This window comes from Condylura cristata, unplaced genomic scaffold (assembly GCF_000260355.1).
Source record: "Condylura cristata isolate star-nosed mole 26May11 unplaced genomic scaffold, ConCri1.0 scaffold00027, whole genome shotgun sequence".
Classification (NCBI taxonomy): Eukaryota; Metazoa; Chordata; class Mammalia; order Eulipotyphla; family Talpidae; genus Condylura; species Condylura cristata.
In genome coordinates this window covers 28,816,392-28,831,841 of record NW_004567128.1, presented here as the reverse complement: position 1 = coordinate 28,831,841, position 15,450 = coordinate 28,816,392, and the positions used below count along the sequence as shown (strand labels likewise).

The window sequence follows — 15,450 nt, the reverse complement described above, 5'->3', positions numbered from 1 at the left end:
AAAATATATATATAAGTTTCTATACAGCCAAAGAAAATACAAGGTGATTAAATAGACACCCTACTGAATGGGAGAAAATATTTATACAGTATGTAATTTATAATGAATTAATATCCAAGACATATTTCTTTAAAAACTCATACAATTGGGCCCTCCCTGGTGGCTCAGCGGGTTAAAGCACAGCACTAAGAAGCTTAAGCCACTTCCACATGAGTTCGATCCCCGCCTGCCCCGGAGGAGATCCACATGGCGCGGCAGACCTCTCCTGACCCGCCTGGGGCTCCCCTCAGCAGTGTACTTCATCTATCTGCATGTTCTACTCCGCCCTCTGTCTCTGGTGAATCCTCTCACCCTCCGCATCTCTGGCCTGTACCCCAGTTCTATATGAATACATAAATAAATCTTTAAAAAAAACTCATACAATTTAGTAATTAAAATACAGCCCAATTAGCAACCAGAAAATAGATATGAACTGAGAATTCACAAAGGAGGATATCCAAAAGGCCAAAAGACATGAAAATACATTTATTGTCACTTCCAGTAAGAGAGAGACAGATTCGAATTACAATGAAATACCAACCCATACCAGTAGGAATGGCACATATTACTAAAACTCCAACAAACCAACAAGTGCTGGAGAAAAAGGAACCCTATTACACTGAAGGTGAGAATGTAAACTGGTGAAACCATTATGGAAAGTAATTTGGATTTATCTTTTTAAAAGCCCCACTCTTGACCCTCCCTGGTGGCACAATGGACTAAAGTGCAGCACTAGGAAGTGATTCACAGCCACTGCAACTGGCAGATGACCCACATGGCCCAGCAGATCTCTCCCGCTGCTCCCCTCAGCAGTCTACTTTGTCAGTCTGCCTGTTGTGCTCCCCACTCTGTCTCTGGTGAATCCTCTCACTGCCCCTGCACCTCTGGCCTGTACCCCAGTTCTATATGCATAAATAAATAAATCTTTTTTAAAAAACCCACTCTTGGACATATAGACATAAAATATAACCTTCAACAAATAAATCCTATATATTCCACAGTATTCAAAGCTGCATTATTTACAATAGCTAGGACATAAAAGCATCCTAAGTTTCCTTTAACAAGCAAACAGTTAAAAAAAAAAAAGTAGTACATATACACCATGGAGTACTATATATACATAGAAAGGATGAAATACAGCAATTTTCAAAAATATGGAAAGAATTTGAGAAAATCATATGCAGCAAATTAAGTCAGAACAATAAAAACAAATATTGTATATTCATATAACAGAAAATATAACTATATAAAACACTTTAGAAAATTAATGGCGGGTGCACTGTGGTGGTAACCCTGAAGGGGGTACTCCAATATTACCTCAGTTAAAAAATGAAAACTAGTGGGTACCAGTAAACATCCTGAGGGCTTTGAGGTTTAAGAGGGAGGGGGAAGGAAAGAGATAAGTACACACAAGGGATAGTGATGGGGAAAAATAAAAGAATTACATTGAAATATTATATAATGATCAACACAATTGAAATACCATTGATTAAAAGTAAGAGATCAGTAAAATGGATGAAAAACATGGCCCAACTATATGATGTCTATAAGAAATTTCAAATATGGTGACATAGATAACTCAAAAGTAAAAAATGGCATGCAAATATTAATCAAATTAAAGCAGGAATGACTGTAATGATATAAGAATGAAGCAATATCATATCCGTGATAATAATAATAATTATTATTGAAGTTGTCAACAACTCCATACACATGAATTTGACAATTTAGATGAATTTAATCAATTTCTCAAAAGCACAAACTACCACACTCACCCCACAAAAATAACTAATTTAGATAATCTTGTAACTGTTAAGGAAACTGATTCTGTAACTATAAAAACTCCCAACTACCAAAACAGAAATCTCTGGGCCCATATGGCTTCATTGGAGAATTCTATCGCTGTTTAAAGAAGAATTAACACCAATTTCATACAATCTCTTACAGAAAATAGAAGAGGAAATAATTCTACGAGCCCATGTGACTCTCATAACAAAACCAGTCATAGACTGTCCAAAAACAAAATTATAGAAAATTAAGGGAAAATCCTAAAGAAAATATTAGCAAACAAAATTCAAAACTAGCAACATATAAAAGGAATCACACATATGACTAACTAAGAACTTTCAGCTGGAAGTTATAGCCAGTGCAATAAGGCAAGATACAAAAATAAAAGGATTAGAGTTCAGAAAGAATAAATAAAACTGTTTCTGTTCCAGATGACATGGTTATCTGCATAGACAGAAAATCTAATGAACCCAAAGGATCTAACCCTATAAAAACTCCTAGGATGAATAAGTAGGTTCCGCAATTTCAAATGATTTAAGAACAACACAGAACTGTCGATCAAACAAATATGTGGAAGCCAAAATTAGAAACAATACCACTTGTAACTGCCCCAGAAAGATGACATGCCAAGCCATATAACTAACAAAACACATACAGGATGTATATATTAAAATTTTCAATGAAGATCTAAATAAATAAACATACTATACACAGGTTGGAAGACTCAACATAAAAAGATATCAATTCACCCCACATTTGTATACAGCTTTAATGTAATTTCTATCAAGAGCCTAGTAAAAATTTTTTGTTGATGTAGGCAAATATATGTGTGCATATATAATTTATATAAAATAACAAAGGGACTATTGATAGAATAGCTAAAACATTGAAATAGAGGAATAAAGCTAGAGGAATCACACTGCCTGATTATAAGATTTGCTATATTGCTACAGTAATCCAGAATTATGGTAGTTGCAGAGAGATAGACAAATCAGTAGAAAAAAGTAGGGATCAATTATTGAGAGTGATTGATCACCAGAATAGAAATAAAAGCTCAGAAATAGACCCACAGGAAATGACCAAATAATCTTTGACCAAAATGTAAAAACAATTCAGGGGAAAGCACAATCTTTTTAGCAAGTGATGCTAAATTTGAATTTAATATTCATAAGCGAAAAAAAAAAAGAAAAGAAAACCAAAAATTACCTAGACCTCAAATCTTACAAAAATTAACTCAGAATGAATTGTAGATTTGAATGTAAAACTATAAAACTCTTTTTAGAAAACAGAAGAAAATCTTCAGTCCCCAGGGCTTGGCAAAGAATTCTTGGACATTGCATCAAAAGCATGATCCATAAAATAAAAATGATAAATTGTACCTCATTAAAATAAGACATGTTTGTGAAAGACTCTTAGAAAAATGAAAAGATAAGTTACAGATAGGGGAAAATATTTATAAACTGCCTAATAAGGGACTCATAACTAGACTATATAACAACTCTCTAAATTCAACAATAAAAGCAAGTCCAACTAGAAAATAGACAAAGGACTTTAGACAAATCTCCCCCAAAAGGATCAACAGATGGCAAATAAGCACATGAAAATATGCTTGATATCACTATCTATTAGGGAAATGCAGATTAAGATCATGGTGAGAAATAACCACCTACCTATTAAAACAGCTAATTTTTTAAGAAAGTAGCAGTAGCAGGAAAAAGTAGTAGTGCTAGAAAGGATGTAGAAAAACTAGATCTCTCATATACTGCTGGTGGGAATGTAGTCACTCTGCAAAAATAATCTAATGGTTTCTAAAACTACTAAATCACTGTGGGACCCAGTACTTTCACTACTAAGCATTTATCCCAGAGAAATGAAAACAAAAATGTGGACTTGAGCGTGAGTAACAGCTTTATTTGTAATCACTAAATTTAGAAACATCTAAAATGTCATTTACTAGGTGAATGGTTAAACAGTTACATAGATGGATGGAGCTAGAGGGGATTAGCTAAGTGAAATAAATCAAAAGAAAAAAGATAAATACTGGATGTTCCACTTATAGGAGGAATATAGAGAAACCAAACAAAGTTCCAGGAAAAAGAAAAGACAAAATTTTAGTGAAACCACAGACCTGAGGCATATTGTGAGGGAGGAGGAGGGGTCAAAATGGGAGGATGAGCACAAGGGGCTGTGTGATGGAACAGGGTGCACTGATGGTGGGAGACCTATAGGGGCCACACCTGCAGGGAGAAATCAAATCCTCTCCAGAAATAACAGAGATAAATAAAACATTAAAAATGGATTAGACAAACAAAAACCAAAAAGCACACTTCTATAGCCATACCATGAAGCATTATGCAGCAATGAAAAGGACAAGTATACCCAAAGTAATTGAGATGGATCTCAAGGCATTGTACTGGGTGAATAAAGCCAATGTCAAAAGGCTACAAACTTTATGGTTCTGTTTTATATAACATTGTTAGTTAGCAATGATTATATAATATTCTCAAAGTGACAAAATTATAGAGATAGAGAACAGATGAAAAGCTGCCAGGGTTTAAAGGAACAGCTGTGAGTAGAGGGCATGGCAGGAAGATCATTACAGTAAGGAAGTTCTGCATCTTGTAGTGGTGCTTATGTCAACCTACCCATGAACTGTACGCATACATCGTTCCTGTGCCAATTGTCCACTAAAACAAGATGGAAATATTGAGGAAAAGTGAGTGAAGCATACACAAAACAAGTATAATTTCTTGGAAAAGAAATCTCGAATTAAAAACAAGGAAAATGAATTCTCAATAATAATTTTCTCACATATTGTTTTCAACTAGAATATCAGTTATTTTTCCAGAATGCAGAGCTTCTCGAGTGTCTCTAGATGCTCTAAGAAAACCGACTCCACAGGGTGCATGTGCTGAAATGTCCTTTGCTGCTCACACACTGCTGGGAAGCAGAGCCAGCCTTCATCCCCCACCACAGCTGAAGGCGCACCCCAGGAGCCTGCGGGCTCTCAGTAGATGCCATTTCACAATAAAGAGACACCACAGGCTGTCTGTCAGGTGCTCCTCTGTCCTTTTCTAGACCATAGGTCTCCAGCTACATCAGTGGAATCCCTTCCACCGCAGCTTAGCCAGCGACTGGGGAATACCAGTCATTTCATGTACACATGCTTCTGCAGTCACACAAAAATGATTTGTTTAAATTAAATAGGGCCCCAAGTCAGCTCTCCTGACAGGCACCACTATTTCTTAGCTACTGTGTGTTGTCCTCCTGGTACAAGGAGCCCACTTGGTCACTATTTTACTGGACCAACACAAGCCTTCCTGCTGGGAGGGGTAAAATGGGGAACTGTTTTCATGAAATCACACTGTAGGTGAGCATGAAATTCAACCTGGGTCTCGGAACCTGGAATAGAGTAGTAGCAGATTTCGGTGATGCTCTTTCTGTCTACCATCATATAGGTCTCCGTGCTTTTTATCTTTAAAGAGGGGGTGCTCATTTATAAATTCATACTTTTAAAAAATTACTTTTGAGGGCCCTCCCTGGTGGCGCAGCGGGTGAAAGCACTGCACTAAGAAGCTAAAGCCACTTCTGCATGAGTTCGATCCCCGCCTGCCCCAGAGGAGATCCACATGGCGTGGCAGACCTCTCCTGACCCGCCCGCTGCTCCCCTCAGCAGTGTACTTCGTCAATCTGCCTGTTCTTTCAATCTGCTCCCTGCTCTTTCTCTGGTGAATGCTCTCACCCTCCACATCTCTGGCCTGTACCCCAGTTCTGTATGAATAAGTAAATAAATCTTTAAAAAAATTACTTTTGAGTCGAAAGGGCAGTGGCAGCAGATCAGAGTTAGGTGAGCTCCAAGTGGCATCAGGACAACCCCACACACACCCAGAAATGGAAAAATCTAACAGCTTCATATTGTCAGCACAGGCTTGGGAACCCCTAAGTATTCCAGAAACCTCTGATGCCAATTAATGTGACATGAGGAGAATCTACCACCCGGCCAGGGGTGGGGGGTGGAGGATTGGAGTGGTTTTAACCAAGAGTGTAGTCAAGGACTGGGATGGGGTTTCTGAAGAAAGACCTAGGAGAAGCTCACTTTGCGTAAGAGTCAAATTAAGAAAGATGGGGGGAGGATGGGCAGGTGAATTCAGGACTACATTCTCTTGGGTAAAGACTGTCTGATCCCCAGTGGGGCAACAGAAACCAGGAAAGTGAAAAACAGAGAGATCACATCGCCAGAATTTGTGACCGAGGGCTCCCTTTCTACGAGGTGGAGAGAGGTGACACAAACAAATTGGATAAAGCATGGCACAGTGCAGAGCTATTTTTTGTGGACAGATGAAAGTGGCAGACCAGCCAGTTTCTGTTGTAGAGTTCAAAGGGTAACAGCTGTAAGCAGTGGAGAGGAAATCGTGGGAGTAAGCAGGGAAGCTAGTCACAGCACTTCACTAGGGACTCCTTCCTAAGGAGTAAATGGAAATAATGTGTCTGGAAGTGATTAAGTGCTTGAGGACTGCAACCCCCCAAAAATCTGTTCTGTTTAGCCGTCCATCCACCCATTCTGAAGTGGGTTGGACATTGATCATTGAAAATCTTGAAGTTCACTGATTCTGAGGAGGTTTTCAAGGCCAGGGAGGCTGTCCTAGGATGGAAAAATTTTCCAGGTGACTAATGGAGGTGAACTAAGGCACAGGGCAACATCACACAGGGGACCAGAGGAAGCTGCAGGGGGCTTTTACTCAGAGCTGATATGGGGATATGTGGAAGGAGGCCAGGAAGCGTTTAGAGAATGGATCTACTAGAAGGCCTCATGAGAACCACTGGGAACACTTTGTGCTGCTCATCACAGAGCTAGACACTGACAGCCGCTCCACACAAATAGAATGGGAGAGCTGGGCTTCCCAACCACAGGAATGACAATAGCCATTCAAAAATAAATAAATAGATAAATGAATGAATGAATGAATAAGGAAACCTGGAAACTTTGGCACCTGACCCAATTATGTGAAATACAGGAAGACTGTGTGACTTTCTAAACATTACTGCAAAAGAACTGGAAAGTAAACAAAATGGTTGGCGTTGATTACTTTCTGGAAGACTTTACAATCTAGGAAACAAATCTGGGATGGTGAACTGAAGTCTTGGGATGGTGAATTTCTGTAACAAACCAACAGAAGTTGCTTTTGTTGGCTGAGGAAGAATGAGAAGGTATGAAATTGCCTATGAGGTTAAACATACACTTATCATGTGACTCTGCAATCTCCCTCCTTGGTATTTACCCTAGAGAAAGGAAAATTTATGTTCACACTAAAAACCTGAATGTAAATGTTTATAGGAGCCCAAACCTGGAGGCAATCTAAATGTCCTTCATGGGTCAATGGATAAACAGGTTTTGGTATGTCCAGACAATAATTCTCAGCAATAAAAGGGAATGAATTATTGATATACGCAATAACATAAATTAATCTCAAGTGCACTAAAAGAAACCGAGTAAAAGAAACCAGAATTAGAAAGTTACATTCCATATAACTGTATTTATAATCTAGAAAATGTACAAGTATGTGGATAGAAACAGATCAGGAGGTGCTACAGAGGAGATGTTGGCTACAAAAGCACTATTTATAATATATAAGATGTGGAATCAACCCAAATGCCCCAAAATAGATGACTGGATCAAGAAGATCTAGTATATTCAGCAATCAAAAAAGATAACCTAATGCCATTCACAGCAATATGGATGAAGCTAGAGGGGATTATGTTCAGTGAAATAAGTCAGAAAGAAAAGGGGGAAAATGGGTGGTTTCATTCATAGGAGGAATATAGAGGATTGAGGAAAAAACAAAAGACAACTATAAAGCAGAGATATTCTGCAAGGGAGGGGGAGGGATCAGAATGAGGCAGGAAGAGCACACGGTACTGTAGTGATGGTGCACAGGTGAATGGGTGGTGGGAATTCTAGGGGGACTATACCTGAGAAAAAAAAAGCAAACATTGTACAAAAATGAACAATGATGTCAAATACATACATATATATATATATATATATATATATATATATATATATAAATCATATCTGAAAAATAAAATAAAGTCTCTCTTAATACCCCTCCAAAAGTGGGGGGGCACAAGGGAACTTTTGAGGTATGGAAGCATTCTAGGTGCTAATTATGGTTATACAACTGTCATGTTTGTCAAAACTCATGTAATTTTATCCAAAAAAATGGTGATGCTTGCTATATGTAAATATATATCTTAATAAACCAGTAAATAAGTCAGTAAAATAAATACTGACTTAATCATTAAAAAATAAGTCAGTAAAAAACACTGACTTAATGTCAGTTAAATAAACTGACTTTTTAAAATGCTGAATTAATTTTTTTAAACCTGGTTATTCAAAGAGGACACATTGGGGGAAACAGGCCAGTCTGGTTGGTTCCTGTTTGGACCCAGTTTCAGACCAAGAGCAAGGCCCCAGAACAAAAACCCTGCGTGAACTCACCTGTTACATCTGGGAAGAGACTGATGTGGCCACACTTCAAGGAGAATGGGTACGTCCAGAAGTGCCATTTGAGCAATTCATCCTGTCTGCCTATTACTGCATTTCACACCCACGGGGAAATGAAAGAAGCTTTGGTTCTGAATCAGGAATATTCAAAAACACCTGAGCACACTGTCCTCACAAATTTCAAACTTAGGAAAGCAGAGTAGTGAGTTCTCTGCACATAATTACTTCACGTAGCCACACTGGGGTTGTGGGAAGAATCCAGTGGGATTCTGGGTACAAACCTAATTAATTAAGTATTCATCCACTGAGTAGCATACTCTTGATTTTGTTGTTTCTTTGTTTTAGAGTTCACATCCATCTCTGTTTTTTTTTTTTTTGTCTGACTTATTTCACTTAGCATAATGCTCTCAAAGTTCATTGATGTAGTTACAAATTGCCAGGTTTCATTGTTTTTTATGACTGGCTACCATTTCATTATATGTGTATACACACGCACCAAATTATCTCTACCCATTTATCCAGACACTTAAGTTTTTTCACATTTGACCATTGTAAATAATGTTGCCGTGAACGTAACGATACATGTATCTTTTCAAACTGGTGTATTTTTTTTATTATTTTCTTTGGATAAATACTCAGATTTGGAATACCTTGACTCATATGTCAAGCTTATGACACAAAGAAAGGCTGATGATTACCAGAGGCAGGGGTGGGGGAAAGGTAAAATGGGTTAAAGAGGTCAAAGGGTACCAACTTCCAGTTACAAAATAAACAAGTTATTGGAATGTAATGTGCAATATAGTGACTATAGTTAATAATACTCTACTGCATATTTGAAAGTTACTTAAGAGTAAATCTTAAAGTCTTCATCTCCAGAAAAATGTAGCTTGGTATGGGAACAGATGTTCAACAAGATTTACTGTGGTGATTGTTTCACAATATATACAAATATTAAGTAAAGTCATGCACCTGGAAAAAAAATTCAACTGTCGGCACTCTTTGTGATATGGGGAAATTTACTGGCATACCTGAAATCCCACAAACAGCACCCAAGATTGAATTGGGCTTAAAGTGAGTATGTCTTGGAATTTAAGGGTTTCTCATTTTTTTTTCTAACCTAAAAGAGTTATCAATCCCTTGGAGAAAGAAAAAAAAAAGTCAACACAATGCAGTTAATTTTGATGGAGTAGTCAGCTAGATAGTAAAACCCATCAAAGGGATCATGCATTCACACCTGAGTTCAAGTGGTCTATGGACTATGGCTGCCTCAAACTCCAGCAGAATCAACCTCATTGCTGTTGATCTCGTAGGAGAAATGAGAACAATAACCTAAAAACTGTTGCCTTGGAAGTAGAACTATTATCAAGGTGCATCCACAATCACTCCTATCTGATTTGGAATGGAATTTCGTGAACATGCTCTGTTTGGGGGGTTTCAATTTGTCCATAAAACTTCTGGCACTAACCAAATGCAACTAGTCGTGGAGAAAATTTTGAGTGGAGAAGTTCTTGGAGAAACCCCCAACTTCTCCATGAGAAACAGTTCTAGCAGTATCAGTTGATGATTATGTCTTTCTAATTTTTTTTCTATCCTCTTACTAAATAATGTTGGGAGAGAACTATCAACAATAGGAGAAAGCAAATTATACTTTGAGGATGATTTCTTTCCACTCAAAAGCTGGACTTTCATCTCAGAAAATGAAGTTGTTATCTAAGAGGTTGATATTGCGGTCGTTGGGTTTCCAAAAGAACAATCCATTTGTGGAAGCCCAGGCACTATGGTAACAAAGTCAACCTAGTTATTTCTGACAGTCAGTGGGACATGTAGTACTTGGTGAAATCTCTTTGTCACCACCTCTGTCATTCTCTATTAGAGCGGGAAGCAGTGTGGCATAAGAGCCAAGTAGACTCTAGAGCCATTGATGCTATTGTTCAAACACTACCTCTGCCATTTCCTAGCTACGGGATTTTGGGCAGATTATATAATATTTCCATATTTCTATCTTGCCATTTGTAGAAATCGATACAGTTCTAACAATTACTCCATTTTAGCCTTTGTGAGTGGTGACTTCATAAATGTGAATTGATTCACAGCAAACCAGACCTTTCATAAAGAGTATTACTATTGTCATTTCCAAAAGTCCAAAGTATATATGATAATAATTAGAAACACTGAATGGCTCTTGACTATAAGAATTTAGAACCAGGGCCCTCCTTCCCTGGTGGTACAACGGGTTAGGACGCTGCACTGCAAGTTAGCAGCAGCCACTTCAGTGTGAGTTCAATCCCTGGCTCCTGGAAGTGACCCACATGGCGTGGCAGACCTCTCCTGTCTTGCCTGCTATTCTCCTCAGCAGTGTACTTCATCGATCTGCCTGTTTTGCTCCCCACTCTGTCTCTGGTGAATCCTCTTACCACCCCTATCCCCCAGTTCTGTATGCGTACATAAATACATTATTTTAAAAAAAGAAGAATTTAGAACCAGAGATTTGAGCCAGATCCACTTCTCTGCATTTGTTACTGGCCCATACAACTTGGAAGAGGACCAGGAACATCAAAATATCATGTAAACTCCTTCTCTGATAGGTATGCCTCAACTTTTCCTTTTATCTTTCTGGAAACTCCTACCATCACTGACAAAAGTCTGTACTGTGAACTGTATTAGTTCACTACAATTGCTATTATAATCACAAACTGGGTGGTTTCAAACAACAAGAATGTATTCTCTGACAGTTACAAAGGCTAGATACTCAAAATCAAGGTGTTGGCAGTACCATGCTCTTTCTCAAGGCTCTAAGGGTGAATTTACTCTATGTCTTGTTATTTCCTCTGGTGTTGTCCACAATCCTTGGCATTCCTGGGCTTGTAGAAAAATTATTTCAATCTCTGCCTCTGCTGTCACACGGTGTCTGTCTCTGTGTTTCATCACCTCTTATAAGGAGACTTGTCATGTTGGATGAAGGCCCCACCTTAATGACCTCATCTTAACTTAATTACATCTGAAAAGATCTTTTTTTCCAATTAACATCACAGTCACAGGTGCCAGGGAGTAAGACTTCAACATATCTTTTGGGGACTACAACATCAATCTTTTGTCAAATCACGGCAACATCTAAGACAAGAGACAGGTACGAATTGAAACCATGATGCTATCACATATATTGGATGGTGAGAAGAAATAAACATTGAAGATAGACTTGATGTCTATGTGTCTCTAACTTATTTGACTATTACTAATACTCTACCTACCTATTTAGATTGTTCCCTGGGATGGTCCCACACAGATTCTCTAAGAATTCCTTTTCTGCGACCTTTAGTTAGGGGCATAACTTTAGGTAAACTTTGCAAACCACGGCTCAAGTTTGACTCTTGGTGGCAGTTCACAGCTACTATTTTTTAATTGAGCCTAACAATGAGCAAGGATGCTCCACCTCTAGAAACGATCCAGTCCGATTAGTATATCTTGCTGCTAACGCTGGGGGGTAGGGGTGATAATTTTAACTAAGAAATGACCTGGTAAATAGCAAACCTCACAGATATACATGGGCAGTCACATATCTTACACCCTTAATCCAAGGACAAGTGTAGAGAATGAGTCAGCTCTAAAGCTTGAAATGCTTCAGGGCTATCGTATCTTAGATCTAACGAGGTAATGCCTTTCCCTTTAGGTTGATGAGCCTAAGAAGTAAAAAGCCTTACATATTTTTTATTCCATTTGTTTTACATATGCTTTTTGCTTTTTTAAATTATCTAATGTTTTCCTTACATCATTGTAGTCCCCATTCTCCTGCCATGTATCACCTGTGAGCCATCACCATATTCCCTGTGTTCATCCCTCCCCTGAAAAAAACAAAATTACATATGAAGGCCTGACTGTCATTCTTTGTGTAAAGGCTTTAATACATTGTGAGCTCCAAGAATGAAAGTCAGAGATAAATGAATGAAAGTCACAGTTTGGCAGGGTTACAATAATTAGTCCCATATTTTTAATTTGAAGTCAATCAACTATATGATAGAGTCTAAGACACAGATTAAGATTCTACTCACCTCAAAAAGATGATCCTAAAATGATTGCTAATCAATCACAGCACATTTCCAGATACCAACCTGTGCCATTCTTAAGTGAGGGAGGGAAGATGACGGAGATTTTCTTGATAATATGCAAGCTCATACTGGATATATACCAATGGGATAAGAGGTTTAATCAGGCCTGGTTGGTCCATGCAGTGCAGTTAGAGGCAGGGCAGAAGCTCTCAGCCTCTTACCCAGGGGTCAACCAGAGAGAGACAGCTGCAAAGTTTATTCCTGAAATACTAGCTGTAGTGGCCATAAAAAGGTACCACTGCAATCTCTTGCTATAGAAAGCATGACTAATAGTCCCTGTTTCCAGCTGACTTGGTCCACCACCCATGTTGGCACCAAGACTGATTCCCCAGGGGAAGCACCTATTGGGCAAAGAGGATTCCATCTTGAGCTGTAGATGGAAACAGATTCCTTATCACAAATTGGTCACCCAAAACGCTGAAGGATTCACCAGTAAGTGACCAGGGAACCGTGGAAGGGAACACCCTGAGGGTACAATGGTTCTGGCATTTGAAAGATAGGTCAGAGAAGTTGGCTGGTTATTACTAATTTGTACTAATGCCCTACAGAGGACGTTGAGGGAGGCTGTTAACGAGCAATTAATGGCCCAGTATAAGAACCAGATGATCTCATTAGTAGCTTATAAAGATGCCCTTTTCTCCTTCAATGGAAGAATAGACACATTGGAGGAACAGACCTAGGACTTGACAAGAAGAGCCTAAAGATGATTCAATTCTCATCCTAGACAAGGTTGTCCTGCTGAAGTCAGAGCCCTGGTTGGAAAAACCAGGATGAAAAATAGGATGGAGATATCTGGCTGGATAGTTCTGAGATATTCACTCTGTAGACTTCTCTGAACTCTCCGAGAAGAGGCAGTCTATGTGCCCTACTAAGAACTGGCACCGCACTTATGCTGGGAGATACCTGTGGGGCTGCATCCCACAAAACAAAGATTTCCCTTTCAGGAGCTGTCCCAATGTTTTCTACTGGCTGTCAGGCTAATAACCTGAGTTAAACTCCACTATAACCCAACTGGAGATCTGCTGGGCCTGATCAAGATGGAAAGAGATTCTACACTGAAGGAACTTCAAGAATTAACCAACACTCAATAGCATGAAATTTTGAGGTGCTTGATCAAGGCAGCTAGAATGGAGTTTTTTATTTGTGGGTACGTTCCTAGGAAGTGAGTTTAACATCCTGTTAAGCACCCTAGAGTTGGGTAAACTCACTGCTTGGGTGACTCTTAGGAGCATGGATTAGGTAAAAGTCCATGTTGAGTAGGATGGAAATGCCTGAGTCTCCTGGAGGATGGCAGAGGAAGGACTAAAGAAGCTGAAGGAACTCCACATCTGAAATACATATATCATGTGAGACCAGAAATCACACCAGAAGCTCACTGCCATGGGGTGCCAGAAATGTCACTACTCTCCAAAGCCATCAGGAATGTACTGGCAAGAGGGACACCAGTGCCACTAAGAAATTCAGAGGTGACTCTCACCTGATGTCCAGGACTGAGGGCAGACAAGGTGGTCACAGAGCTGGGCTTAGTAAAGTCTCTGGGGATCATGGAGCCTTGAAGTACTAGAGGTGAGATGGCAGCAATAAACTGCCAGGAATCAGGAGGCTACATTCTCCTTAATGGCTGGCAATACCTTAAAGCAGAAGAGGAGCTAAGGGTTTGGGTAGCATGAGGGAGATATTTGTGGCGACAACACTCTATTTGGTGGTGGTGGTGGTTATGCACGTATATGCATATGATAAAATGTCACAGAATGATCCACAAACATACAAAATAAATGAACACAGAAAAAAAGGGGAAAATCTGATCAGTCTAATTGCATTGTACCAACTGTTTTAAGTGACGTAAAATGTCACCACTGAGGGAGCTGGCTGATAAGTACATGGGACTTCTCGATTATTTTTGTGACTTCTTATGAGTCTATAATTATTTAAAAGATTATGGGGGAAAAAAGAGCTTTGAAGCAAAGTTCAACCCTCAGAGGCATATTAGCATAAAGAATAATGGCAGCCCTCAGGCTGGGAGTGGTCACCCTGACCCTTGTTATAAAGTAATAGCTATCTGGAACACAGAGGAAGGATTGCAATTTCACATTTTTCTCTTTTTTGTTTTATTTTTAATTGAAATACCATTGCATTATAGCGTTATCTATGCTTCAGGTGAGCATCATTGACAATCAACCTGTTCATATACTACCTCACTGAAAGTGTGTATATTTTCACCACTGAAAATCTACTTCAAGCTTTCACAATACCATTATATATATATATATATATATATATATATATATATATATATATATATATATTTAAAGAGTTACTTATTTATACATACAGAACTGGTACAGGCCAGAGGTGTGGGGGTGAGAGGATTCACCAGAGACAGAATAGGGAGCAGAACAGGTGGATATACTGAATTACACACTGAGGGGAACAGTAGACGGGTCAGGAGAGGCCTGCCATGCCATGTGGGTCACCCCCCTTGCTGGGGATTTAACTTGTGTTGCAGTGACTGCGATAGCTTCATAGTGCTGTGCTTTAACCCATTGTGCCACCAAGATGGAACCTTCATTTTATATTTTAAATCTAATTTCTCTGTCAACTATTTCTGCTCTGTTTGGCAATACTGTGATGAAGTTTTCAGTTGCAACTTAGTTTAAAATGCATGCCTTTTATCACCAGTTATCACTTCTGGTAACTTCTATGTGTCCTATTTGATGTTACAAAACCAGGAGTTGAATTACTCATACCACAGATTATGGCACACTTTCATCACACAAGCTATTATTCTCTTTCTAATTTTATTTTATTATTTCTTCTCCTTTACCTCAAGTCCCTATTCTCATTCCCCTCTCTCTGCCACAAACCCTTGAATGTATCTTGATAGTCTTGTGTATGTTCCTATCTTTTAAAATATATATAGTGTTGCTTGATGTCACAACTTTTAAAGCATTTTTTTCCTCAAAAATCATTTTTCAAGGTTCCCCTTTTTTCTGGACAATAAGGATAATAATGTCA

The 15,450-nt window shown here is 38.8% G+C and overlaps 1 protein-coding gene across 1 annotated transcript in view; it reads right to left on the bottom strand.

Moving 5' to 3' along the window:
* The window catches only part of USP27X (ubiquitin specific peptidase 27, X-linked), a 66,060-nt gene that overhangs the window by 28,365 nt on the left and 22,245 nt on the right, over positions 1-15,450 (bottom strand). The window lies entirely within an intron of this gene.